Genomic DNA, 8,538 nt, shown 5'->3' with positions numbered 1-8,538 from the left:
ATCATCAAAATGTCTTCCTTTCAATATTTCCTTTATCTTCGGGTAAAGACAGAAGTCATTGGGCGCCAGATCAGGTGAGTAGGGTTACTGGCTAAAAACTCCCTCACAGACAGTGCCCAGTGAGGTGGTGCATTGTCGTGATGCAAGAGCCATGAATTGTTGGCAAAAAGTTCAGGTCATCTAACTTTTTCAGGCAGCCTTTTCAGCACTTCCAAATGGTAAACTTAGTGGATTGTTTGTTCAGTTGATACAAATTCATAATGAATAATCCCTCTGATATAAAAAAAGTTTAGCAACATCATTGCAACAAGTTCTTGAACTTAATTGTCAGACCTTAGTGTGTGTGTGTGTGTGTGTGTGTGTGTGTGTGTGTGTATTTATATACCGTGTTTCCCCGAAAATAAGACGTAGCCAGACAATCAGCTCTAATGTGTCTTTTGGAGCAAAAATTAATATATAAGACCCGGTTTTATTTTACTATAAGACTGGGTCTTTAATATAATATAATATAATATAGTATAATATAATATATAATATAAATAATATAATACTGGGTCTTATATTATATATATAACATAATATATAATATAAATTATATAATATCAGGTCTTATAAATGAATTTTCCTCCAAAAGACGCATTAGAGCTGATTGTCTGGCTAGGTCTTATTTTGGGGGAAACTGGGTATATATTCTATAACATCTATATCAATATCTATCTGTTGTCAGCGAAGATCTCTAACAATGCCTCTTGATTGCACCGGATTTCACAATTAAAACGACTGGAAGATAGACTCTCATAAATGACACTGTTCACATTACATATAAAAGAATACTTCCCAAGCTACATATTGTCTTTTATGATAAATAGGCAGAAAATCATGACCCAAGTTTAGTCCCTAATAAGTGCAGAAACATTCAAGACAGACCAATGCCTGCTCTGTGTAGGGATTAACAAGAAGGCACAAGTCCTTAGAATGTAAAATTTTGCCTCATTTGATACCATGTCATGTTCATTTTTCAGCAATAGAGAATTCCCAGATATATCAGAAATCCCATGTTCTCAGGAAGCTGCAGCATTTCAAGGGAACAGCCTGAGGGCAGGAAGGAGGTCAACTTCCATTTCAAATGATCAGAATTTAGCAAATACTTCTTTCCTTTGTTGATATTACAATGGACACTTCAATACTATTATTAATTAATTCTTTCATTATTAGATAATACCAAGGGATCTTCAGGGGGAATGGACACTATAGCTTCATCACAAATAGAAACAAGGTCTTGTTTATGACAAGAACCACACGAAAGCACAGTTGCAAAGTCACATCTTCTAGATAGTCCATTTAGATCACAAACTGAACAGCTTCCTCGAATCTTCATTTGTTCACATTTGATATCATCATTCTATCAGTTGTTACAGAAGCATCTTCCATTAGCTTTCCAACTCCTGCTTTGCATTATGTCACCATTGCCATCTTGAACGACCCAAAATAGGGCTCACTCAGTGAGGTGATCTAGATGCTAGCTAGTGAAGTCTTGGTTATATATGGCCTCATTTTCTACCAACACCAAGGGCAGACATCCCTACATCCATCTAGAGAATATTGAAAAGGGAGAGTCCATTGATAAAAAAGGAATGATTGGGGGGAACGAGAGGGTGCAGGATATAGCTTTTGTATAAACTTGCTTAATAAGCAACTGGTGGCCTTTGATACATTCACTGTGTAATACATACTATCAAACTTCAAAACAGGAGACCAAACTTTACATTTTTTGTAAAATTTGAGAAACACTAAAAATGTTTCCTAAGCTTATACTTTCTTACAAATGCTGTTATTAGATTTAAAAAAAAAAATCCAGGATATGTTAATTAGGAAATTACTTCCAATTTTATTTATCCAACCCCCGGCAGGTGGGCTAATTAGTTATGCATCACAGTTATACTGAGGGCCATGCGTCTCACAAGAAAGTCTGGAGAGGGTTGCCCCCCCTACAAGGGCATGAATGAAGATGCTTATAAAAATCAATTATTGGCGACCTAGGTTTTCACTTGTAGGATCCAATTAATTTTACCATTTAATATTTTATCCTGGGAGGCATTCACCTGATAAACTTGTAAGAATCGTAAAACTTGAAACTTGCGGAAAAATCAAACTAATTTAAATGTTCTATAGGCTTTAATAAATGTAGCTGTTGGAAGCTGAGTTTTTGCCAATGAGACACCCCTAAAAAAAAATCGGTGGGGGGTTATTTTCAGGAAGACATCACATCCCCTAAAAAATCAAGGTTATTTCTTTTAACATAAATATAAATAATTCATCCGCTATCAGCCAATTTCAAGACTTCAATAAATAGCCCTTACTGCTTGTTGGCACTGGCGTGATTCCCATAAACAGGTGATCCATCATCTTCTATGGTACATTTAGCAAATGCTACCTGGTAAAGTCAAGTTTGGAAATTGCCTCTCCTCTGATAATTCTTATAAAAACATTTCCACTTAAAGGCCTGTTTCTATCAGTTCCTCTATTTCACCCCCACCCCATTCTTTGTCTCCTGCCCAGACCTCATGATCAGTGCCCTGCAGGATTACATGTTTCTGGAAACCCGTCAACATACAAATATTACATGTAGAAAAAAGTATCTCTATCAAACTTTCATTTACAGATATCTTTGCCTACTCCTCAACTAGACAACTTTTTATACATTCCACATGCCAATAACGTAAATGCACTTTTAGAAGAATTTTCTCCAACAACAAAGTTTTGTATAATTTAAATTATATGCTATTGTTACTATGTAGTGCTTCCACTCGTGTTTCACAATTTATAAATTGAAGCATTCAATGTCCAGTTGCACAAGACTTATACTATAAGCCTAAAGGTTGCTACAGAAAGCTGTCTGGTTTATATATGAGTCTAATTACCGTTTATGTGATTTCATACACCAGTAACTCTGGAGGCCTGGAAAGAAAGGTTGATTAAATGAAAGAAAGGTTGATGAAATTTCAGCAACCAGCTAAACTGAGAAGCTCACCCCTTTGACTACAACAGATACCAGAAAGCCTTTAAAAATTAAACATTTTCATTGTTTTTTAAATATCATATAAACATCAGAGTATGAGAAAAAATATAATTCATTTCAACTTTTGCAATTTTATTAACCAGAGAGAACTTATGTCTTAACTTCCTTAGTGTCCTTTGAGGTTAAAAAGAAAACTTTTTAAAAATTCAGATAAATAATGTTGGCATTTAGTTGAGGACTCTTCAACCTCTAAAAAATCATCTTGAGAACTCATCAGCCACATATTGCCATAATGTAGGCTAGTAATAAATGGAAACAATGAGTGAGTTCATTGTAAAGTTTAAACCAATGATAGCATGATCAGGAATTTTTGTTAACAGAGAATGCATAATTAGCTCTAGAGGTGAAATGAAAGACAAAATTACCACATATTATTAAAAAAATAAATAAAACATAATGTTACAAACTATTACTGTTCCTTTGCTATTAAGAATCAATGAAATCTATAATTAGCGAACATTATGGAAAGGTTAAAGATGAGAATGCATGCAGTTTATCTACAGGAAACCTAAACTGTTTAGGTTAATGAAATGTCTATGGGAGTCACATTAATTAGCAGGTTCACAGGAACCTAACTTTTATAAATGCCATGAGAGAAAGTACTAAGTCTCCATGCACACACTTATCCTATCTAGATTATTGCACAGTCCTTACCTCTTTCAATCATCTTATCCATTTTCCCCCTAATGATAGATGCTACTCAGTATTGCATATTTCTGGAAATCCTTCATAAAGTAGAAATTTCGTTTAATGACATGACTCTTAAGATAATGGGTAACAGTAAAAACTTTCTATTATTTTTAGAAAAAAAAGGATTGTTGAATTTTTATTGTTTCATTTATACCATACTATAAGATGACGTATTTCCTTATTTTCCTCTTTGTTGTTATTTGTGTCTAATGTCAACCAAAATCATTTCTTTCATTCAAAAGGGAAAATTTTGCCCATCAAAGTCCAGTATAACCTGGGAAACAAAAAGTTAAAATCAAATTGTATATGAAAGATTATATATGATATAGGTAACAGGACCAGAACCAAAGGTGAGTTAGGATTTTTTTAAAAAGACAAAACCAAAACATTATCAGGATCAATCACCATCACTGCACCAGTTCCAATTCTAAACAATGAAGTTAACCACTTATCCACAGGAAAAAATCACTGACAACAGAATTCTCTAGTGAAAGTTTATCGTTGTCCTACCCAGCATCAACTAAAATGATATCTACAAACATTGCATTTTATCAATTTTGTTACTTTCAAATGTGTGGGTATATCTGATTAGCTGCACTTAAGATTCATGTGCACATCTGCCTACAAGGGAAATTGAGAATGTGAGCCTTGATTCTACCGTATTTCCCCGAAAATAAGACCTAGCCAGACCATCAGCTCTAATGCATCTTTTGAAGCAAAAATTAATATAAGACCCGGTCTTATTTTACTATAAGACCCAGTCTTTATAATATAAAATATAATATAATTAATACAACATAATATAATATAATAATATAATACCTGGTCTTATATTAATTTTTGCTCCAAAAGACACATTAAAGCTGATAGTCTGGCTAGGTCTTATTTTCGGGGAAACATGGTATTTACAAAGGGATTCACAATTTGCAAAAATTTTTAAATATAGTGAGGTTTTTCAAAAGATGACAGACAAAACGTTAAAATTGCAATGGTGTAGCTCATCTGACTCATATCTGTCTAATCCAAATATGGAAAAAAACTTTTATAAACTCTAATCAAAACACTTAAAAAAAAAACACATGATGTCATAAGAAAAAAACTGAAAATAAGAAGAAGTATCTAAGTATTTAACCATTGAAAGAAAATAACTGCACTGGTTAAATTTGCATTAATACAGTCCGGCACCTGAAGACATGGCAGTCTGTGAAGAACTGGATGACTACATCTGAAACAGCAAAGTTTTCTAGCTTGTGCAATAAGAGAACAGAGTTCCAGACTAACAGAACAGAAGCACTGGGAAACTGAGTGGAATGACAGAGAACCCTATACAAGTGGCAGCCTCAGAGGAGAGTGTCACAGATAGTGAAGATCTGAAATATGCATGTCCACTCCATTCTGATAATGGGTGATCCCCAAATTGCACATGCACAGTGAAAACCATAGACCCCAGCAGAAAGCAATAGCTTGGGGACTAGAAGAGAACAGAGATTTCAGCCACTACACACTACAAAAGAACGCAAGTTTGGTGTTTGAGCACAGGTAGATGCATTATACTCTTAAAGAGTCACTCTTCAAAGGAAAGTAATGGAACCCAGAGTCTCTACAATGTATTAGCCCCAAAATCCAGTATACAATTAAAAGTAACTAAACAGAAAGAGAAACAGGAAAAAAAACTGGGGGTTGCTAGATAGGATGGGGGTGGGGTTGGGCGAGAAGGTAAAGGGATTAGAAAGTACAAATTAGCAGCCACAATATTGCCACAGGGATATGAAAGACAGCTGGGGGGATATAATCAATAATGCTGTAAAGATTTTGTAGGGTATATGATGGACATTTGTCTTACTAGGGTGACCACTTCATGGACAGTGTAGATGCCTGACTACTACCCTGTACACCTGACGATGAAGCTGAATAATACTGAATTTCAAACACAATTTAATATATATATAGTCATGTATATACATTAATGTGTATATATATATATGTGTATATATATATATATACACATATATATATATATAGTCACAAGATGTGGAGTATAGCATAGGGAATATAGTCAATGGAATTGTAACAACTGTATACAATGTCAGAGGGGTAGTCATCACTTTGTGAGGGGTGCAAATGTACATTGTTTTGTACGCCCGAAACTAATAATAATAAAAACAAGAATAACAACAACAACAAAAGAAACAGGAGAATATGATACATAGCCAGTAAATGTAGACAATGAAAAGAGACTTTGAGATGGCCTGCATGTTAGAATTAGAAGACAAGGACTTTAGCTATCATAAGTATGCTCAAAGATGACAGGAATAAAAAAAGGTCATTCACATGAATATATAGGAAATATCAAGCAAGAAATGAAAACTATATAGAAATAAGGAAATAGAAATTCTAGAGCTGAGGAACACAATATCTGATTTGAAAAGTTTACTAGCTGAACTTACCAGAGATGGCAGAAGAAAATATCAGTAAACTTGAAGACATATCAATAGAAAGTTGTCCTGACCCGTGAGCATTATCTCGGAACTTTGTGGAGCAGATGTAGTCACTGAGAATGAATCCGGGGGCAAGAGGGAACGCCCAGGCTTTGACATGAAGTCCACACAAGGAGCAGGGCACATGCTGTGGGACTGACCCCCATCCCAGATCTGGTAAAGAAGAAGGTCCTTGCTACTGGAAAATAATACAGATTAAACTACTTCAATTACATTCAAGATAAACTGACTGGCAATGATGTCAAAGATAAAAAAGCATTATAACCCACAAACGGAAGTATAAATCGTCAATACTTTGAAATCCAGACAGAGATTGGGCTTCCAGGTAGAGTAAAACTAGCAAGTAGAAAACAGAGACTAAGTTCTAGGTTAAAAATAAGGCCCCAAGAAGGTTTATATTTCAAAAACTCAGAAGAGCCAAGCAGAAGGCTGTATTCTGCGGTTTCCAGGCAGTGAGAATAACTGGACTACTAAAATCAATTGCCAAAAACAAGAACTCAGGAACGTGGATTTGGGGGAGGGGGTCTGGGCAGAAGCTTACTAACCAAATTATTGTGGTAATTATGAGGTAGACGGCGGTAGAGAGGAAGGGCATGGGACTGGAAATGAGCTGGGTAGCTCCATGATCATAACTGGAATACCCCATAACGGTCATAAGTGATGCAGGAAAAAAGTATTTCAAATGTGAGCTCTTTCAAGCCCTCTGCAATAGGTCAGGGTGGTCCTAGAGACAGGGAGACAAGTACAGCCTGTAGATATCTGTGTGTTTGAGGACAGAGAGTGGAGGTTAAAAGACCAGGCTGTGGACAGGAGAGAGGTATTAAGGCTGAAAACTAACTGGATTCTTTATTTTTGCAAAGATTTTTATTAAAATATAGCTAGTATACAATATTATATTAGTTTCAGGCATACATCCTCATTCAACAGTACCCACCCAGCACCATACAGAGTTCGTACCACATTATTGATTATACTCCCTATGCTAAAGAAATGATCACCGTGGTAAGTCCAGCAACCATCTGACACTGTACCACGCTATCACAATATTATTGATCTTCCCTCCCTTTTTAAATTTTAGACTTTAAATGTAGTCTTTAAACCACATAAGGGGATTCAGCCTTTGCTGCTGTCTGCCAGTGGCTGCCCATAGTTCTCAGTCAGAATCTCTTGGAGGGATTGTGAAACCACAGTTGGCTCAGAAACTGTCCAAATCAACAAGTAGAGAAACCCAAATTGGAGCAAGGTGGGGCAAGGTGGGGCCAGGCATTTATAGCACCATGGACTGATGCTGGAAAGGACTCATGGCTTTAAGAGAGGTCATTCTATCCAGCTGTCTTACAGACGTACAACAACCCATCTTGCAATTTACTCTTGATCAATATATCCAATAGTATTGTGTCTTCAGACACGTAGAAGGATAAAAATTAGAAACATACATTCTAATGACATTCATTTGTCCTTGGCTAAATATAAGTCTGGATGCTTCCAGCTTGCTCTTGCTTGGTTAGGATTTTGGGTAGATCAGAGGAGAATTCACATTTGCTCACGTAAAATTTCAGTGCACTTAACACAGCCATTGACCTGCTGTCTTGATGTTTAAAAGGCACAATTTATGTAAATACACCTTTCTACATGAGACAATTCAGTCCTTGGTTTCCTTAAGGATTTTAAATATTTTTAGGTATCAGTAACTTTAAAAAGCTGGCATGCATAATGCAAAGTATCTGCGTGAATGTTTCATGTTGTTTTATTAGTTGCGTGGATTAAAGTAACTGTCATAAAATTTCAAGGAATGAGTAGAGATTGAAGAACAATTCTTGTTAAAAGGCTGCCCTCTTGTGACAATGTGTTGTATGTTTTACTGGAAAAACGGCCTCATATCGTCTAGAATCTAACTCATAATAGCATAAAAAGAAATAAAACTTAAATGTAGTTTGGGATTTATAAAAAAAATCTTGCTTATATGGCAACTTTGTATAATGAATAGTACTAATTAGATCGATGTTCCAGAGAGCTGAAAGTTTAAATGCATTTCATTTTTTAACTAACTTAATGGACATATTTCTAATGTATACAACCCACATCTCTGCTTTTAATAAATTAGTTACATTTTGCTGTAGCTTGAGGTGCCAGTGGCACATATCATAAAACTTAAATTGCCGTCTACGCTTCTGTAACTGTGAATGTCATTCCCAGAATGAAAAATTAGTTAAACAATAAACATTACTAATGGAAAGATGAATAATATGTCTCTGGCTTTGAAGAGCAGTT

This window comes from Rhinolophus ferrumequinum, chromosome 2 (genome assembly GCF_004115265.2).
Source record: "Rhinolophus ferrumequinum isolate MPI-CBG mRhiFer1 chromosome 2, mRhiFer1_v1.p, whole genome shotgun sequence".
Taxonomy (NCBI): domain Eukaryota; kingdom Metazoa; phylum Chordata; class Mammalia; order Chiroptera; family Rhinolophidae; genus Rhinolophus; species Rhinolophus ferrumequinum.
The sequence above is the reverse complement of the archived record's forward strand: the minus strand, read 5'-3'. Positions refer to the sequence as shown.